This window comes from Ursus arctos, chromosome X, assembly GCF_023065955.2.
Source record: "Ursus arctos isolate Adak ecotype North America chromosome X, UrsArc2.0, whole genome shotgun sequence".
Lineage (NCBI taxonomy): Eukaryota > Metazoa > Chordata > Mammalia > Carnivora > Ursidae > Ursus > Ursus arctos.
Window position 1 is genome coordinate 26,149,449 of NC_079873.1, and position 22,337 is coordinate 26,171,785.

Consider the following 22,337-nt stretch of genomic DNA (forward strand, 5'->3'; position numbering starts at 1 on the left):
GCGCTCAGTGGGGAGTCTCCTTCTCCCTTTCCCTCTCCCTCTGCTCCTCTGCTCCTGCTCTCTCACTCTCTCAAATAGACAAGTAAAATCTTAAAAAAAAAAAATAAAAGCACTTCCAGACATTGCCAGATGTCTCCTGGAGGGTGAAAGTGCCCCTCCTTTTAAGAGTCCTCTGACGCAGCTTCAACAGTTTGGAGACGGCCCTTTTGACTTCTGACTCAGAAGACCATCAAGTCTTCTGTGTGTCTATAATACAGGTTTCATGACTACATATGTAAATTATTCTGATATGAGGCAATAGCCTGTAACTGTTTCTGAATCATTGGTAACTACTGTTTGGATACTTAACGTGTTTTATAAGATAGAATAAAAAAGATTTTGAAAATGGATCATTCCTTTAAATCCTATGATAGTTTTCACAGTTTATTAACTGGGCATTTTATGTAATCTGAAAATCTTCCAATGGATTTCTGATACATTCTCCAAACTACAAATTTTTACAATACTCTCATCAGCTCTTCTTTGGTGGGATGTGTCATTTCCCCATTGCATTGGAATTATTTATTTGTACCGTATCATATAAATAATCCCCAAGGTAGGATCTGGGTTGGATCAATTGCCGTATTCTCCAGGGCATTCTCTAGAGCCTTGCATATGTAGGTGATTGTGTCCTTTCATGGTTTACGTATTAGGGGAGATAAATTATTCAAATATTTGTCTTGTTAAAAGCTCACCTAGAATATTTAGATGTATGCTCATATAAGCTTTTTCTGTAGGATTTTAAAACATGAATGCATTGAATTCCATATGGGGAAAAAAAAAGCCTATCTAGTTGAAGGGCCTCAAGTTGCTCCCATTTTTTTTTTCTTTTTCTTTTTCTTTCTTTTCTTCTTCTTCTTCTTCTTCTTTTTTTTTTTTTTTACTTTCGAGCAATTGCTCTGGCTCATGTAAATAATGTTTATTTACTCTTTCCTCCCTGCATGCTTTGGATGATTTAAGTACCATTCTCTGTGAGGGATACAGATGAACAAGACGTCTTCCTCATGTGTGATCCCGTCCTAACAAGTACCACTAAGTAGTAATTTCTCACCTTCTCTGCAGAGGTTGTCATCAATTAAAAAGTACACTAGAAAGATTGTAACCATCGAGAGGACATTGAGTTGTATTTCAGCTAATTGGCAGTACATGCCTCCCAAAATTTCAGAGGTACCTCCATTTAATGACTCTCCTGAATGAGGTAATTGGCTGAAATTTACTTTACAGTTCTTAATAGAAACTTGGGCCCATCATTAGCCAGAACTCCAAAAAACTGGGGTCAGTATGCATTTAAATGAAGCACAAGAAAAAAAAGGTATTTCACTTTCAAAGGACCTATGCTGTACCTTTTTTTTTGAAGATTGCAACTCATCTATTTTATAACATAATGGCAATAATATTGCCTCTGAGTTAACTGTGTAATAATTCACTTTTGGAACTGCAATAATTGAGCAAACAGAAGCTGGTACTAGAGGTATTCCTTTCCTTTATTTATTATAATATGTTTCCATAATTTAATGAGAAACATTTCAAGAGCAACATTTTTATCTTTCATGTTAAATTAATTTACAATGCTATGAGCTATAATAAAATGAGAGGAACCATCAGCAAAAAGCAAAAGTTAATAAAGACAGATATTCTCAAAGTTTCAAGGACTGGAAAAAACTCAGATCACAAGTGTATTTGCTTTCTTCTTCTTCTTGTTTTGCTTAGTTCAATTTGTCATAGTTTGTTCTCAATTATTTTGTACTTACTGCTAACATAACATAATACTGATGAAGTGGAAAAGATGCATTACTAAAATGAAGCATACATAATTATAACCACCTAAGAAACAACAAAAACTTTGCGATGTATTTTAGTAAGCTACTCTAGATTTATATGAAGAAGGCTTGGATGTAATTTAGCTTTTACTGGTATAGACCTACCTACTCAGAAAAAATTTCAAGGAATGATGAATAAGGCATATGGAAAGTTCATTTTGTTGGAATGAAATTCTCTGTACTGCATATTATGAACATTCAAATTTGATAGAAGCCACTTCAGTCTATCTTTGGAAATTTCTAGGTGCCTGGCTAGCTCAGTCAGTAGAGCATGAGACTCTTATCTTTAGAAATTTCCATCCTGATGCTAAAAGCTGAACAAGAATTGAGAAGACCTGAGTTGTAGGATCTTTGTCAAGAGACTCAGACTCTCTGAAACCTTTGGTTTTTTCATCTTTAATGGGTAGGATGGGACTAGGTCAAGAAGAGAGGGGTTTCACCTGGAGTGGTGACTATGAGAGCCCGAGGACTCTCAGGCCATGGGCTAACTGGGGATAAGCACTACAGGGTATGGATCAGATATCTGCCATCAGTAGACTAGATGATACCAAAGGTCCTTACAAGTTTCAAAGATCTATGACTCAGTAAAAATGTTTATTACTTCGCAAGTGGGTCAGCACACATCCCTCCACTGAGCGTGTGTCCATACATCTAACAGCCTAGAACGGTCCTACTCAAAGTGTGCTGCACGGATCAGCAGGAGAGTCACCGCCAGGGACCAAATGATCACCATCTCTGCAGATGGGACCGAGTAATCCCCGTGTTAGCAAGCTCTCTAGGTGATTCTTATATATGCTAAGAGAAACACGGATACAGAGCACTGTGGAAAGAACAAAGAAGATGTATAATCTCTAGCCCTTTGCCTGAAAGACCTCTCTCTCCCTCTTGTTTTGGAGAAAGTAGATGTAAAACAACTTCGAGAAAAATGAAGTTCATAAAAAAATACTATCTTTAAGTAGGTCATTCATTCATTCAGCAAATACTGAGATCCTACTATATCTTAGGCACTATGCTAGACACTGGGGACGTATGGTTCTGCCTTTGTGGCGCTTACAGTCTAGCGAAGGTGGTAGACAATAATCATGGAAACAAATATATAAATAAAATAATTCCAGTTAGTAGAAAATGCTATAAAAGAGATTACCTGGGTGCCATGAAAAATAATAACAGGGATGACATTGAGGGGTGGAGAGGAATACTTCTATTTAAAACTTGAAAGTTTCAATAGTGTGTAAGATTCAGTTAATTGATAAATTAACAAATACCAACTGCATGCATGCTGTGAATCCAGGTAGGCACCTTAGGGGATATGTGTCTATGCCTTGGAGTTTACAATCAGTAGGAAAGACAAGATTTAATCACCAACTACGATCGTTACGGAGTCCACAGTAGTGGGCTACTTTAGATTGGCCTTTTGCTGAAACTCTCCCCTCGCTGCTTCTTGGTTAAAACACTCTTCTGGTTTTCCAATTCCTGGCTTTCTAATTCAACTGTTGAGGAGGAATTCAAAAACAAGAGGAATCAACATTGGCTTAAAATCCACGTAGACTGTTCTACAGAAGAGGAATCTGAGATAGGCCTCGAGGAGTAGTGGAATGCACAAAGGTGAAGACAAATAGAAAAGGCCTTTCAGGAATACTGCTATTATTAGTATTCCCAGTACCTCCGTATGACCATTTTATTTCTGATGTTTGGTAGTGTCATGAAGTATGATCTATCAATGCCACATAACAAATCAGAAGAGTTTTGGTTCAGTCAGAGAGGATACATTGTGCTCATGTTTTCTCATTCTTTCGACCAACTTTCATTGTTCTTTTGGATTTAACTTTCCTTTCAAGGACTAAGAGGGACTCTAATAAATGTGGAGGTAGAACTTCCCAAGAGGAGATGAGATGATATTTACATATTGACAGTCATAAGTACTATACAAGGGGTTGTTGCATACAAATCAGTAAAGTGAAATGAGAGATACTGGCCTATTCAAATGTGTATATATGTCCTTTAATATTAAACTCCTTTGGTAGAGCTACTCAGTAGTCGGTTCTCAATTGATTGCTTTGAAGAGCGCAATGCTTAACTGAAGAGTGATCCTAAACCCTCTCAGTTAAACAGGAAAAACAACTTATGAAAACATTTCATGAGTTTCTTTAACACTGCCGAATGAAACTGAAAATAATATAGTGGATTAAGGAAAATGTCTTTGCACCAATGTCACTGCATAGTACTACTATTAAGCAAATTACACCTCAGGAACTAGGAATCATATGCAGGTGCTCAGAAATTACACCTTCCCTAGTGTGAAATGTAGCTACGAAGTATCTCCAACTAGTGAACTCTAAGAAAAGACAACTATTATCACTCAGGGGAAAAAAGAAATCCTCTTAAAAATAGGATCTAACTGTCAATAAAGCTTTTTACAATAAATTCATACAAAGTTCAGCATGAAAGGAGTGTCAAAAACAGATGTTACGCAAGACAGAAAATCACATGTGATTTTTATTGCTATAGTCTTTAACTGACTTTGGTCTCATTTTCATGGAGGCTTTTGACTTTCAACAAAATATGAAGTTCAAGAGCTTTTTAAAAGAAGAGATTTGCAGAATATATAGAAATATTTTCTTGAGTTATAAAAGCCGGTCATCAGATATACTTAGAAAAGGATTAAGAAAGTTGAGAGATAAACACAGATTCTACAAATGTTGTAATTATAATTTTCTCTAATTATTAAAAAGTTCCATTTAAGGTCTTAAATTTGCCAGTCTAATCCAAATTTACTAGTGAGGTGCATCCTTGAATTCTCCTTAATCTGTTTAGTTACTTGAAATGTTTAATACTTTCTAATGAAGAGAAACCTAGCGTCTCAAAGGCATAATGTTCCCTTCCCAAATTGATTTAACTTTAGGTTATTTAATTGGAACTCCGAAGAATTAGAAGTTCATTCTATTTCCTTGGCATCCTTCATAGCACCTGGCACAGTATTAACTACATATTAGATACTCAATAAATATTTTTTGAAGGGCTGAATATTGCTTAAGAAGGAAAGAAAAGGAATTATTTAGATATAAGATATTTAAACTCCTGATGAAAAACCTACTTTAACTCTGGTGAAAACCTATTTTAGTTTTGTTTGATTCCATTCAATAAACTATGATTGTGTATACATTGCTTTGACACTGTGAAATGAGAGAGGTATTTAAAAAATAACCGAAATATTCAAGAAGCCCTCTTTTTTGTTTTCTTAAATTCCACATGAGTGAAATCATAGGATATTTGTCTTTCTCTGACTGACTTATTTCGCTTAGCATAATACTCTCTAGCTCCATCCATGTCATTGCAAATGGTGATATTCCATTATATATGTACATATATATACTATATACATATGCATAAAATCATATGTGTCAGCTTTATCCATTCATCAATGGACAGACACTGGGGTTGCTTCCATAATTTGGCTATTGTAAATAATGCTGCTATAAAAACAGGGGTGCATGTATCCTCCTGAATTAGTGTTTCTGTATTTTTTTTTGGGGGGGGGAAATACCCAGTAGTGCAATTACTTGATCATAGGGTAGTTCTATTTTTCATATTTTGAGGAACCTCCATACTGTTTTCCACACTGTTACTGTGGCTGCAGCAGTTTACATTCCCACCAACAGTGCACATGGGTTCCTTTTTCTCCACATCCTCTCCAACACTTGTTCTTTCTTACATTGTTGATGTTAGCCATTCTAACAGGTGTGAGGTGATAACTCGTTGTAGTCTGGATTTGCATCTCCCTGATGATCAGTGATGTTGAGTATCTATTCACGTGTCTATTGCATGTCTTCTTTGGAGAAATATCTGTCCATGTCTTCTGCCTATTTTTAATTGGATTATTTGATTTTGGTGTGTTGAGTTGTATGAGTTCTTTATATATTTTGGATACTAATCCTTTATCAGATAGGTCATTTGCAAATATCTTCTCCCATTCAGTAGGCTGCCTTTCAGTGAGATTAATATAACACTGTATGTTCACTATTCTGGAATTAAAAAAGAAACATTCAAGAAGCTTAAAGTTTAGGAGTGAGTTATTTTGCAGGTGATTTGATTCTGATTTTAACTTGTGTAAGGACAATGATCTCTGTTCAGTGCAATACTGAAAATACTATGGGTTCATAATAAACATTTCTGCATGGTCTTGTTAACTCAATAGTATGTCTCATGTGGTGTATTTCTTAAAATTTCACAAATATGGTCATTTTTTTCTGCACTAGAATGTAAGTCCTTGAAATCAGGTTTATTCTCTATTTTGCAAACTAGCACAGTAACAAACTAGCAGATGGTGGGTAGTCCATTGGTGGATGAATATTAATCTATTAATGAATATAAATAGAAATTGTAGCAGTGGAGTTACATTTCTGAACCAATTCAGGAGAGCTAAATATTTAAAGAAAGTGTATTATTTTTAGGTCACTGAGATTATTAATAAGATAGATCTCTTATTACATTTCTCTGCATTTTTTTGTATCATACTGAAAAAAATGCATAAAATCATATGTGTCAGCGATGTTCTCTTTGTCTCTCCAGATCCACTTACCCCCCTTCCTCCACTGTCCCAGGGGCTGACTTGTAGGATTACAATCATGGGCTCCTGGGTCCTTTAGTTTTCTGGTTGGATTTGACTAATGGAGAGAACTAGGGAGAGACTGAGGTCAGAATATTGATTGCTTTGGTCTCCTTCCCTGGCTGTCAATTCAAGCCTCAATTTTAGCCCCGAACAGAAGGCCACTGCTCCACCAAGGCAGTAAGATCTACATGATCTCTCTTTCTCTCTGTTCTCAGAAACCTCTCCTCCTCCCTAATCTTTTCAGGACTAGGAGAAATGACAGCTCTGCTGCTGTTAGCTCAGGGGTCTTGTGCCACCTTCCATGACTTTCCTATGCTCTGCCTAATCCTCAGTAGGCACTCAAATCACCATAATTCTGTTTCCTGTTGGGACCCTGCCTGAGACACAAACACAAAGGGGCAACAAATGAGACCATGGAACAGGACAAGGATTCAACACTTCACAGAGTTACTGTAGTACTTGTATCAATGGATGGGAAAGTGGTTAGTCAACTCTTAAGTGTTATACAGAAGTTGGTTATTACTAGTCAGCATGAAATATGGACATTTAGGATTGTGTTTATACTGATTTCCCACCACAAAACCAGCTGACGTGGTCTAACCTCACAACGGGATTGATGTGGCTGTGCTGTATCAGCTCTACAATAATTACCCTATAAATAAATGTTTAATGCATTAACAATATATTACATTGATGCATAGGTAATTACACTCAGTTATCAGACTTAGACAGTGTTTATATGGCTGATCACAGACATGGCCTCCATATTCCATTATTCACCTGTCCAAGATCACTGGCCACCTGTAGGTTTCCTCTCTGGAATTGATTAAGAAGAGTCCAGTTCTGTAAAGGGACAGGGAACATGACTTCTTTCTGAATTAGCAATATAAAATTAGCCCTGCAATTACTATTTCTGTGTTGGGGGTGAGCTACAGTTACACAAATTTTCTCCTGCATCTTTTCAAACTTAGGAGAGCTTTGTAAGAAAATCCCTGTAAGATGGTTTTATCAAAAACAATCTAACTGATACCATGTGCTCTACAAACAAATAAGTATTTTTAGGGCAAAAAGGAAAAAAGATGATATTAAATAAATTTGCCCAAATATTGTTCTTAATGCTATTTTGGAAGCGGCACCTATACCACAAACATATCTTGGGAAGCAATTAGCCTCCTGATTTGGATAAAAATATTATCAATTCCTTCCTATTGAGACTGGTAATACTTTATAAAAAGAAAAAAAAACATCAAAGCAGCATGGAATGATGCTTTAGGGGCTCTTCTTCCTATGAAAATCTTCAAATTAGGTGTCGATAGGCACAAATTGACTTATTTTAATATACTCCAGGAATGGCTTGTGCTGCCTTAGATGAAGCTTACACATCAGCTTTTTAACTTTAATGCTGCTTGATTCACTTTTGGTGGCTTCTTTTAACAACAATGCCCTGCCAAGCACATAACACTACTTGATGAAGGAAGATTTCATGCCTTGACCTTCACATCCATGACCTATATATAATTCAATGTGCTTCCATGATCCCTATCATTTCCAGATATCATCCTTCTTGAGAAATGCTGACTAGTGCTTTGTTTATTTGTTTTTGTTTTGCTTGAGGTCAATTCACTAGCTCCGTTTTCCTAGTTTTTTTTTTTTCAAGGTACTTTTGAAGCTTCTATCATTTCTGCTCATCAAAGGAAGTCATTTTCTTCACATGCTTGTATTGGTCAAAAAGAACACTTGTATAATTTTTGTTTTCTTAACCAGATGCAAACAGGTTGGAAAAATTATTACTATTATGACCCTTGAATTTTGGGTGTTCCTTTCAAATTTAGGTCAAAAGCCAACATTAATAGTCAGATGGAATGACTGTCACAAAGAAGAACCAGTTTAGAACTCTTAATTGTAAATTAACACAACCACATTTGTATTTCTAAATTGAAGAAAATGGCTGTTCGGCTACTGCTATAAAGAGATGCTGCATATTTTACATGCTGAATCCTGAAGAAGGAACCATTCGTTCCTGCCTGATGGATGTTTCTAGGCTTCAGTATAACTCAAAAGATTGGGGTAGGAAATTCAAGCAGACTAAGAGGGATCCTGCTTTCTTTTCTAGGGGTTATAAGGTCCATAAATACTAACCAGCCTTCCACTTGACGAACTTGTTGAGCCTGTCTCCAACTGACTATATAGTAGATTGAACTATTGGCCTCAATTATTTCACATCCCTAGTAGAATTATGCGTACACACCCCTGCCATGACCTCATGTCGGTGGAAAGTGTTTCTTTATCCCTTGACTTGGGACTTGGCCATGTGATATACTTTGGCCAGTGGAATAGAAGCAAATGTGCTAAGAGCAGAGACTTGAAATGTGTTGGTTGTGGTTTGGTCATCGTCCTGAGAAACTGCTGTCCCTTCAGGTTGCTTCTCAGAATAAGACACAGGGGGCAGATTCAAACCAGATCTGCAGCCTGGAGAGAAGCAGAGTAAGCCAAGCCTTGTCAAGATCGGCCAAACAGCACTAAACCGCACACCCATCGCTAAATGAGTATCTGTTGTTATTAGACACAGAAATTTTTTGGTTATTCATTATGTAGCAAAATGAACTGATACATATTATAAATCAAAATGTGGCTTATAAGCAATACAGCCCAGGAAAGTTCTGCTGAATTGATATCCATCAAGTAAAGGAAAAAAGACCAAATGATTCAAAAGTATCAAATTCTCGTTAAGTTCATATTCATGCCAGGTACCAAGATCAGGTAGCAACGACTGGCCAACATCCAGGATTAGAAATAAAAACGCAAAACACTAGCCAAGTTTAACTCACTAGGTTGCATTTCCAGGTTTTCAAGCAGACTGTTCTAGATTACAATATTTGAGAGGAGCCTGCTGCGATATGATAATGACTATGATTTCTGTGGTCTTTGGAATACCTCCAAAATGCCAAGCTCAAGTTTAAAACAAAACTGGATTCTCAAATAAACTTTCTTGTACAGAAATGGAATAAGTCCTCTTATCTAGAAAGGGCCAAGGAAGTGATAAGGTGCTTCTGGCATTTCTATCAGTTGCGTTTCCAAAGTGTGGTGAAGCTGGCTGTCTGCTGTTGTTTTGTCATCTACAGATTCCTTTTTGCATATGATTACCGCGAATGGGTGAAAGCTACATTCACCTCCAGCCACCATAACTAATGTGAGGGGAATTTAAATTTTGCAGGTGGAGTTCCAATTCCATGTGCCTCTCCAACTGTTTCTTCTGCTTCTAATATAGTCTCTGAATTGGAATGACAGCTTCCTAGCAGTAATATGGTAAGAGTACAGGAGACCAAGTGAAGAATCTAGGAGACAATTTCTTAACATCAAAATTCTTGAAACACAGTATTATGGTTTGGGTGAGGTGATGGAGATGAATATTAACTTGATTGTAGTGATGGTTTCAGGGTGTATACGTATGCTAAACTTATCCAACTGCACACTTTAAATACTGCATTGTTTATTGTATGTCAATTGCACCTCAATAAAAGTACTAAAATATATTAAGTGCCTGGAAAGAAATCATGATAAAGATGTACAAAGCCTCTACACATACAAGTTTAATATGTTACCATGAGACATTTAAGCAGATCTAAATAAACGAAAGGATCTACCACAGTCCTAGATTGGACAACTCGGTATTGTAAAGATATAGAATGTTGTGTTTTAAAATGGGTATCTCATGGGCTGAACAGTCCTCACTTGATAAAGTGATTTAATGATTTCTAAAAATTTCAGCCCTGTAATTCTATGATCTATGGATACTGTAGTTACAAGGTCAAGAAAAGAGCACTATATTTAATGTTCAAAACAGAACCAAATGACTGGCAGCTATCATCATATTTATACCCAAGTCTGAAGTGCAAGAATTCTTCTCCTTGTCTAGGGAGTCCTTCAATAGGATGGAAGATGTACATACAGTCTTACAATGAAACTGCTCCTCAGCATATTTTCTCTTTAAGTACCAACTGAATACATGAATTTTAAATACTAAAGATTAAAAAAAGAGTTGCGATGGCTTTATTTTTTCCTTTGAGGTTTGAACACTTTAAGAGTTCACCACTTGTAACTTTGACTAATGGTAAATAATGCAATTAAAAAGACCATACAGGAAAAAGAATGAGTTGAGAGATCAAGGCCCACTTGGCATCATCAAATCTGGTTCTTGTCAGACTCTGGTGGCTATAGGTGGGTCTAATGTACAGTCATTAATATAAGTTTCATTTTAGGGACTTTCCAAGAGATTGCTTCTAAGGGAGGCATTTATATGAGAAGACTAAAACTGATTTTTAAAATTGCTTACATTATTTTAGTATATATTAATACTAAGGTTAGTTAAAATAGTAAAGCAGAACGAATACTTTGTTTAGACCATATTCAATAAGTTTGATTCAGAAATGAGTAAAAGTACAAACCTTGGCAGCTAAAAACAAGGAAATGGTAAGGGTACCCTCCTCAGCCAAAGGGCCTTAAGGCCTCTTGTGCAGGTTTGGAAAAGTTTGAACCTGACTAGCAGCTTGTAACCCTTGGGGAGGGTTGGCTGACCAGCCTTTGATTCTTTCTCTGACCATGCCCTGCTAGGCCTATATCCTTCAGTAAAGCATCGTCTTCATAAGAATCACTAAAGTGGTCATATACTCTCCATCGTTCCCATTAATTTGAGATTCCAGCAAGCTCAAATTACCATCTACACTTAAATACACACATTGAATTCAAAGAACATGAAATACCAATAACCTAAGAAAAACTACTGCTAGACTTCCAAAATAAATGGTAACAGAAGGATGCCTAATTCACAATTTTTTTGTTTGAAAATTTATATCTTAATTGATCTTTACAAAGAGATTTTTTTTTCTAGATACAGATAGACAGTAGAATACTAAGTTCAATTTTAAGTTTTTGGACATGGATGGGTAATATTTTGTGACACTGAAAAACAGAATCATTTGCTAGGTTTTCCCAATAGCCTAGTACATGAAAATATCTGTATTTCTTGCTATAAATGAATCATTTAAAAATATATCTGCATTGAATGGATCACTTGAAATCTTAAAGTGAATAATGAATATGGTAATACCAGGCACAGGTAATTCAAGTACCCTAATATTATTTAGAAAATACATGTCGTAAGTTAGTCTTAACTTTACACCATAGTTAAGAAACAAATCCTTAAAAACAGATTAGGTATTTTACTATCTGAATGGATATTCATTTTACTAGCTGAATGAGCAGCAAAGAATGGATATTGATGATGTGGTTTGAAAAAAAAACTTAAGAAAACAAAGTTTTAAATCCTGTGCATTAAACAAAACAAAACAAAAACCAAAGTATGTAGGTTGGTTTAAGGAACATAAAAATACTTAAATTAAGAACTCTTCAAAACGAACAATTTTGTGAAGGACACAGGTTTGTAAGTTGATCTTACTAATTAAAGTTCTGTCATAGTTTTGGTTACAAATCACAAGGAAATAAATAACATACAATGCAGACTGATTATTGTTGAGTTAGCTCAGAGGACTTCTATTGTTAAAATACATATAAAATCACAACACGGTTGCTTTAGTTATAAAAATAAAATCATATGTATATACTACCTAAGATGAAAAGACCAATGGTGAATATATTCTTCATAGGATCACCAAACTGAACCTATAGCTTTCACTTATTTTTACTAAATTTTCTACTTGATGATCCAAGAATTTAGCTTTTTATTTTCCCACCACATGACAAGTATATATCGATTGTAAGTATTCTGAAATACTAGTATCGGAAACTATTCTGTGAAACTAAACTGCATTTTGACTTATTTATCAATTATTTGCTTAAAAGTTGTGGGTAAGGTGGGCAAACACTTTCTTCCATTTTAAATTACAATCTCCTAGGTCTGTCGTTTTCCTTTTTCGCGGGGCCCAAAATGTTTTTAAGACCTCTGGTATATCAGTCTCTGGAAGAGAGCATTCACAAATGAATTCTGATCAACAGATTGCATACATTTCCCAATCAGCTGTGCAGACTGAGCATTTTCACGACTCCAGTCATTTTATTATGATATTAAAGATGATTCAGAATTAATCAGTCCCCCTGCCACTTTTATTATTTATATATTCACAATATTGACAGATTTCATTTTCTTCCCACTCTCTACCCCTCTTCTACAAGAATAACACTCACGACATGGAACAGGGAGCAGCAAGAGATATCAGCTGACCTTCCTTCTATAAGTAAGGCATTACTCAGCTAATTCTGAGAACCCATGAAGCATAACGTGGAATATAGAGATCCACATCAAACTTCCTTTCATCTGGTCCTTCCTCTAGAATATGAAGTCCGCTTATTCTTTAGACCGCAATATAGGTATGTAAATAATATAGTAATACCTATGACTGGAATAAGACAGAAATAGTTATGGCTGCAGCTGCTATAAATACCGGAACAAAATTCCCTTAGGAAAAATGACGTCAGGAGGCCTTGCGGGGGACCAATCACTCAGAATTTTGAATAATCACACTCATTGTGACATTTTAGAAGGCACTGCATCTTCTCCTGGGTTAACTAAAAATTACAATTATACCTAAGTCACCCAGCAACAGTTTACATCACTAATTCATTTTAAAGATAGATTAACAGGAATCGTTTCAAATGTCTCTTCTAATTGATTAGACTGTCTTTGGGAAGCCTCAATTTTGATTTGGCCAAAATGGCAGAGGAAATTAATGTTATCCTCTTGAGTCATTTCCCTAAATTCAGAAAGGTAAAGAAACACCAATTTTCAAAAACAGACATGTCTAATAATAAATGAAGTCTGAATATATAAAAAGATTGTTGTCAAGACAAATCCATTGCCTGGTTGTCTTCAGCTGACATCTATTTTTAAATAGGCAGTATGACTTAGATTCAGGAACTAAACATGAAGAAATACTGAATAATCCCATTATTCAAAAGGCATGCAAGAAGTATTATTTCAAAAATCTCTTTTCATAATATTCTTGTTTTGAAGACTATAGCTTTTAAACATTTAATGGATCTATGGGTTTAGTGTTAATGATTATGCCAACAAGACGGTAACATAATAAATCCATGTCAATTTTAGAAGTATTTCTAATATTACATAACAAATTGGAAAGGAATTTCACATATAATTATCTCTATGAAGACAAACCACAAGGGTAATTAACACAGCTACGATTCCGTATCACCACAATGGTTAAACCAGATGGTAATGTTCATTATTTTTATCTCTCTCGCAAAACCAAATATCACTCACTCTCTCCTGGGAATGCATGAAGTATTCAAATGAAACATATTATTATGCAATACTTTGATGTAAGGGGGGTCTTTTTTTTTTAACTTAGTACAGACATGTGTGTATGCCCTCAAGATTGGTGGTATTTGCAACCATGACCAGTGTTACTTTTAAATAAACAAATAAACAGCGTACCTATGATGTATAAGCTTAATAAAATGACATCACCAGATAAGGGAAGATCTAATTTTTTAAAAAAGATTTTATTTATTTATTTGAGAGTGAGTGAGAGAGAAGGAACAGTGGGGGGAGGAGGAGAGGAAGAGGAAATGTAGACTCCCCCCTGAACAGGGAGCCCAATGTGGGGCTCAGTGCGGGGCTCCATCCCAGGACTCTGGGATCATGACCTGAGCCGAAGGCGGGCGCTTCACCAACTGAGCCACCCAGGCGCCCCGGGAAGATGTAATTTTTAAAAAATTTATATTCAACAGTGAACCATTATAATTAAAACACAGGCTTTATATTTTCATCATAAAGATGGCTCATATTAATTTTCAACGGATATCCGGGAACAGCAAGAGTTTATTTGCTGTTTCAATGAGCTATTGTCACAATGATGCTGAATGGTGCAGGTGGTTTCAAACCACAATCATCTATCCTCCGGGATGTGCGTGGCTTGCGCAGCCCTGCTGTACGTCTCTCAGCCTCTTTCTGAGATGAGCCGCCGAGATGGGGCGTGTTCTTCTCACACACGCTGTACAGGCACAAACGGGAACACGCAAGGTCTCCTAAGGGCCAGGCTTCAAACCCGCACACCAACACTTCTGCTCACCTATTGTTTGCTAAAGCAAATCACACAGCTAAGCCCTAAAGCCAGGGGTTGGGAGGTACACTCCATCCACAGGGAGGCAATATCAAGGTTGTGATTGCAGAATGGGAGGAAGAACTAGAGGAACAATTCAGTCTCCTAAAACTAGAGAACAGTTTCTTTCAAGCAGATAATATATTGCAGAACACAAGAATGCAGTGTGCTTATTTATATCTCTGACTTACTTCTTTAGGGTGTAAATATTGCCATATATTTTCCTGTGCTAGTTGACAGCTCTGTATTATTATTATTAATTTCATCTGTGTTTAACCTGCTACTAGATTTAAGAAATAAATAATCTTCTTCTTCTTCTTCTTCTTCTTCTTCTTCTTCTTCTTCTTCTTCTTCTTCTTCTTCCTCTTCTTCTTCTTTTCGTTTCGTTTCATTTCGTTTCGTTTCTTGTATGAAGAATTCAAACACATCTTTCATTTGGAGCAATTCTCTAGCAGTGTTCTGTGAGTACAGACAGATCGATGCAATTTCTAGTCCAGGGAGTGGAGCATGCAATTTGAGTCACAAGTCCCGTCTTACCTAACTCTCGAGTTATCTTTTGAAGAGAATATATTTTATGGGAATAATAATACAACACTGCCTGTAAGGATTTTGGGTAAATTTATTTTCTTTTCCAATACCATCTAAGATAAAATATCTCACATCATGAGAATTAGTCACTTCCTGTGAGAAGGCCTGCAGCAAAGAGACTTCTCAATCAGATACACCACTCAGGCAAGCTACTCTCTCATCACTGTGTGTGCGCACGCACGTCTGAATTCTATCTTTCCCCTTAGAATTCCAATTTTTTTGATATCTTGTCTAACGAATTCTTGTTTTTCTGGTGGTGTTCCATTTTTGTAAACAGAAGAGTAGAAGAATGTGTTTGAAAATCTGCTCAGAGAATGGATTTCAATTTGGCTTCTCCATCAGAGCACTAATTTGCTTTCTATGTGCAATTCTGGCCTGATCACTGTTGCATATGTTATTGGATTTCAACTCCTATGCCTCCACCGAAACTCATTTTGAGATTCTCACATGGCAGGTCAATTGCCTGAGTTTTACCGAGCCTAAATTCCACCACAACCTGTCTCAGACTTCTTGGTATTGCGTTTGGTGAAAGCAGCAGCAGAACTTTCTACCACCATGTTTCTTTTTCCTTTGTCTTACTAGGCCTTTCTCCTGTGGCTTGATGGATTTTATAAAAAGAGCAAAGCATGTGGTTTGTATATTTCTCTTGTTTGTTCTCTCTCTCTCTCTGTTAAATCAATTATTTTTAATTTTAATCACATTCATAACACCAAATATTTTATGTGCAAAAAAAATAGATTCGGGGAACAAAGCTCAAATAAGTAAAACAACAAAAACTTGTTAACAATAAAATTTTTTCCTTGAATTAACCAAGGATGACAAACTTTATTTTTTGAGCCCATTTGCAAAAGGAGAATAAACATAAAGTTATAGGTGTAAAACCATTTATTCAAGACAAATGTGGTTAGGGCCTTACTGATTGGTTAGTAAAATATAGTTGAAGGTGTTATGCCTTTCTAAGAACACTTAGATAATTCATTCACCATCAAGTGTATGTGACAACTATCAGACTGTTCTCATTCACTGTTTATCTTTAATTTTTTTAAGAGTTTATTTATTTATTTATTTATTTGAGAGAGAGAATGAGAGTGGGGGATAGGAGCAGAAAGAGATAGAGAAGCAGACTCCCTGCTGAGCAGGGAACCTGATGCGGGGCTCGATCCCAGGACCCTGAGATCGTGACCTAAGCCGAAGGCAGATGCTTAACCGACTGAGCCACCCATGCACCCCTCCTACACTGTTTATCTTATATATAGTCCCAGACAGAATCTATTTCAGTACTGTAAACACACATACACACACACACACATATCCCAAAACAAAGCAAAACTCTTTTTCCTTTTCTCGACGGTATTTCTGAGAAATTGATTATAAACCAGGTCTAGTTTAACAAGAGCATTTCTATGAAAGAGAGAAGATTGCTTAAATCAAGGCTGAGACATAATTATGAAAAATTTAGCCAATAATACAATTGGTTTCAGGTATAGAAATCAACCTGAGAAAAGAAACTTTCCTTCTAATACTGTAATTTGGTCATGTTGGGCTAAGTTATAATTTAACATCATGAGCCATTAGATTATAACATTAAATTAATGATCATGGAGGCCTGGGCAGTTTTATATAATATGCAAAGGGAAAAAGAAAGAAAATGGTAATGTAAATCTTCTTCGGTACCATCTGGCTTATCTTTTTCCCCATGCCTCTCCAAAACAGTGGGAGGAATAAACAATACTATTCCTGACTGGCTAGGCATTGAAGATGAAGATATCAAATGAAAAATTCTCCAACACAAGAAGAAAGTCTAGTCTTTTCTTCATTTCCTTCTCCTGCATAAGCATAGAGAATTTGCCCTGCAGAATCAAAATTTGTCAAATTCAGAGCTGAAATGGCCTTAAGCAAGCATCTGGTCCAGTGGTTCTCAAATTTAAATGGGCACAAGAACTACCTGGGGGCTCTTTAAATATGCAGATTCCCTAGCTCATCCCTGGAGAGCCTACTTCCAAGGACACTGCATTTTTAATAAAGTTTCCAAGTAAAGATGGTGCAGGTTGTATGTGAACTGGGAGAAACATTTCTTTTGTCTAGCTTCATCATTTTCCATCAAATAAACCTTAGATCCCCAAAGCCTCTAGTTTCCCCAAGATCACACAGGTTAGTGGTCAGGATCAGAAACCGGATCTCTCGACCTGTAAAATGAGATACACTGCACTCTCTGATACTGTATTACTTCCATAGAAAGTCCTTCAACTATCTGTTCGGTCATGGGTTTTTTCCTTTGTCACTGTGACAAAACGTACCTACAATTCACTCTTCGAACAATTTTTGAATGTACAATTTGGTGGCATTAAGTACATTTACATTGCTCTACAGCCATCACCACCATCTATCTCCAGAATGTTTTCATCTTTTCAAACCAAAACTGTGTACCCATGAAACAATAAGCCCCATATACCCTCACAACCACACCCCCTCCCTGCCCCGCCCCTGGTAACCACTATTGGACTCTCTGTCTCTATGAAGTTGACGATTCCAGGTTATCTCATAAGTAGAATGAAACAATTTTAATCCTTGACTGCTTATTTCACTTAGCATACTGCCTTCAAGATTTAGCCACATTAGTTCATGTTGTGATTTGCTGAATCCTTTGAAGTGCTTGCTCCTGACAGTGTTCTGGCACTTTAAGAAATGAGGTCCTATCATTTGTCCAGCTCGGCAGAGGCTGCTAAAAGAGAGAAAGATTTCAGGAAGGGCAGTCCTCAGTGAGTGAAATAGATAGAGCCTGGAGGCAGGCACAGAGACGTGAAATGCATTTTCTGCCTAGCTGAAAGTCACTTGAAAACAAAAAGAAATGAGAAACGAGAAAGACAGAGGCAGACGCACTAAGAGAATGATAGAGAGATGGATTAAACAGAGAAACCAAGACCTCCCGAAGGCTACCTTGTGCCTGGATTAGCAAGTAGAACTATGCAGACGAGCTTACTAACAGGTATATGTGGTTAGGGCCTTATATATATTATATATTCTGAAAATTAATTGATCCACACTGGTGTCCATGAGACCTGATACAATTAATGTGCCTTGGGGCAAAGAGTAGAGAAAGCAAATAGGCAAGTAAAAATGTACGCATCTACATTGCTATTTGAAAAAGACTTTACTGCACTTAAGATTTATTTTTATTTTATATAGTTACTGCCATGAGTATTTTACAGCTTTTAAGTAAGAAGGGAAGTTATTTGATATATGTTCTATTGTAGGGAGAAAAGAAGCTTTATTTTTTAAAAACAGCAGTACACTGGTATATATCCACTTTTTAACCCTGGGGCAAGGCCAGATAATGCTTCTGAGAGAAGGTGGGTTGACCCAGGCTTGAAGTAGGAGTTAGCCAGGTAGAACAGGACAGAAAGGGTATTCTGGGCAAAGAGAACTTCTCTTGACCTGGATAATGCCTACTTGCTATCGAATATTCAGCTTAGTATCTTTTACAAGAGGCTTTCTGTGGCAGCTTTATAACATGGCCCCAGAACTTTCTAATGCTTTCCCATGGAAAGGTGGAGTTCATGTCCCATCCCTCAAATCTGGGCTCTGTGCTGGCTTGACCAAAAGAATATGACAGCTAGGGCAGGGGGAGCACCTGGGTGGCTCAGGTGGTTAAGCGTTGGACTCTTGACTTCAGCTCAAGTCATGATCTCAGGGTCGTGAGATCGAGCCCCATGTTGGGCACCGTGTTGGGCATTGAGCCTGCTTAAGATTCTCTCTCTCCCTCTGCTACCCCTCCCCAACCCCACTTGCTCTCTCTCTTAAAAAAAAAATGACAGACACAAAACTATGCTAGGTTTTGACCCACACCTTAAGAAACAGCAGCTTCAGCTTCTTGGCCCTTGGGATGGCCTCTCTGGGGACCAGGGATTACGCTGTGAAAAAGCCCAAACTGCCCCCTGGAGAGGCCCACACGAAGAGGAACTGACAGCAGCACCCATTTGTCAGGCATGTGGGTGAGCCCACTTGGAAGTAGATCCTCCAGCAGCCAGTCGACCTGCCCCCAACTGATACCATGAGGGGCAGAGACAAGCTGTCCCCACTGACCTTGCTTGAACTGTAGAGTCACATGCAAAATGTGCAAAACTGTGTTAAGCCCTTAAGTTTGAGGCTGATTTGTTATGTAGCAAAGGGTCACCAGAACACCTCGCCTGGTCCTCCCCGGAAGGTATGCAGGAGGTGCCCCTCCTCTGGGAGACCAAAGGACTCTGCACTCACCTGAACTATATCCCTTACCTCCTCGGCTAGATCTCTCTGTTGTCCTGCCCCTGGTCCCTCCAGTGTCAAGTCTTCCTTGGGGTCAAGTACAGCCCTTATCAACCTTTGGGTCCTCAAACGTCTTTGCTGATCTGTGGCAGATCTACTTCTCAACGGCTGACCTTAAAAGTCTTGTTTGCGAATCAACTCAAAAAGTATGTGTCTCCTGGGGCGCCTGGGTGGCACAGCGGTTGGGTGTCTGCCTTTGGCTCAGGGCGTGATCCCAGCATTATGGGATCGAGCCCCACATCAGGCTCCTCCGCTGGGAGCCTGCTTCTTCCTCTCCCATTCCCCCTGCTTGTGTTCCCTCTCTCGCTGGCTATCTCTGTCAAATAAATAAATAAAATCTTAAAAAAAAAAAAAGTATGTGTCTCCTATGTGTATACCTTGCATGAATATAAAAATTTCTTTTAGGTCAGGGGTGGGAAATGAATTTAGAATTGTCTGATCAGTTCAATGGTTGAATCCAAATAACAACCATTGGTTTCTACTCCCAAACAGAAAATGTCGACACTTTCCCACAGCCAGTAAAAATGCTATCTATACTCATTCCAGGTTTTGAAACTGCAATGTACAACAGTTTTCCAACCATTTGCGAAACGACTGTAAAAACTAAAAATAGAATTTATGGAGTAAATCATTGGGAAGAATGCCTGGCCAAGCAGTTCATAAATATCCAGGTCTCATTCTATTTGGGGCCACAGCCTTGAAATGAATCCAGTATTGAATTGTTGAATTGAGAGCAAAGGATAGAAGTGAAATGTGGTCAGCTCCTGAGAGGAGGGGATAAGCTGCTTTCTGCAGGGAAGTCTTTTTTCCGTAACTCCCAAGGGATAATAATATTTTAAAATGTGGTGGAGGTGAACAGAAATTAGAGAGGAGAAACTAAAATCTGGAGAGATTTTAAAGATTACATATAAAGACTCGGATCATGGTTAAGTCATAATAATGATAATGATAACAATAATAATATTAATAATACTACTGAAGAGTCAACTTGCTAATAGAATTCTCAAGGACAACCATGGTTGCAGGAGCAAACAAAAATAATTTGTGGCTTTCTCACTATCAGGAAATAGACATTCTTCCATCTTGTCTAATATGATCTCCAGTGGGGAATGATTTATTTCTCTCGGATTCATGAAACTCTCTTTCATAACCAGGTGTAATGGCTTCTTTTACCTCTATGGGGAATGGCTGATTTATGCATAGACCTTTGCTCAATAACCTTTCTTCAAAGACTGATGCCATTAAATATGAAAAAAGATGTGAACTTTTTGACATTTTATTTTAATGTAATTTAGAAAACCATGTAAACTGCAAATGGACCTCATGCGGAATGAAAATCACACGCTGATCACCTAAATGATTTTGAATACTATTCATCTTTGACTAATACCTGAAATGTTTTATTGTCAGAATTATGAAAGGCACAAGAGAGACACTTACAAAGTTCATTTCAAAAATAATTTGTAAATACAACATTGAACATCCTTTTGTTTGATCCCCCCAATTCACGCTTATAGAAGTTTCCACCTGGAAGTGGGTGTACTGCTACCCACCACATAAAGGACTATCTTTTTTTACCTAGAAAGTCTCCTCTGAAAGACCACTAACCCTCAAAAAAGACCCTTCAAGGTTGGAGGAAGGGAGGAGGAGAAGGTGACATGAAATTCTTTGACTTTTTCTGTGCTCAGACTTTGCTGGACCTTTTCTATTCTTGTTTGGAGAAGGCCTGAAATTGCATAGAGCTTGTCTAAGGTCTGACAGTGATCAAAGAAAGTTAAGTGAAGAGTCCCAGCCTTCTTGCTGTCTTCACTGCTACTGCCTCATAGTTTACATTTAAAACAACTTTATTGGGGCGCCTGGGTGGCTCAGTTGGTTAAGCATCTACCCTCTGCTCAGATCATGATCCCAGGGTCCTGGGGTAGAGCTCTGCAGTGGGAACCCTGCTCAGTGGGGAGTCTGCTTCTCCTTCTCCCTCTGCCCCTCCCCCCTGCTGTGCTCTTGCTCGCTCTGTCCCTCCATGAATAAATAAAAAATCTTTTAAAAAAATAAAAAAGTAAAACAACTTTATTAATTTTATTAACCTAGCTATGAGCCATTGATGTGGCTTCCAATGTCAGTCAGACTGGAAAAAACAAACTGCTTTTACTATAGTGTCCTTCAGGGAATCTTAACACCTGGTGTTTGGTTGAAAGAGAAGGGCATGTAAACTAATATTTCTCCTTCAAGGAGGGTATTATGAAAGATAAAATATCTCTTTTTTATTTTCAGTGCAGTATGTTTATTTTCAAGAATTGGGGTGTTAAGGTTTGTTTGTACCTGAAGGATTTAGTTTTTCAGCCATGTCAATATTGACATTTAAGAACTAAAATTTATCGAAGATTATTAATCTGTTCTTCATTAGACAGACAAGGCTTTTTGTTTTTGCTTTTGTTTTTTAAAAATCAGAGTTCCAACATTCATGTGCCAATATTTCAGACAGTTTCACTCATTAATTCATTCTTATTAAGTAGTTTCTCACCCAAATCAAATGAAGAATTGTGCCCATAAAGAGTCTACAGTGAAATAAGCAATACAAAAATGTATTTATAAAATATATATGTATATATAAGGTATCTCTATATAAAGTGTCATTACTCTTATCAGGTATCTACAGATTTGTACACATAACGTAATAATACTAGCTATGTTAACTGGTTTCTTACTATGTGTCAAATACTGTTTTATACACTTCACATATAGTAATTTGCATCACCCTCACAACAACCTGATGAGGCAGACATTATCACTGCCCCTGATTTACAGCTGTGTAAACTGGGGGCAATTAAGAAATGTGTCCATGGTCAG

The 22,337-nt window shown here is 37.3% G+C and overlaps 1 protein-coding gene across 18 annotated transcripts in view; it reads right to left on the minus strand.

Annotated features, from left to right (window-relative positions):
* DMD (dystrophin) overlaps positions 1 to 22,337 on the minus strand; it is a 2,358,181-nt gene that overhangs the window by 446,505 nt on the left and 1,889,339 nt on the right. The window lies entirely within an intron of this gene.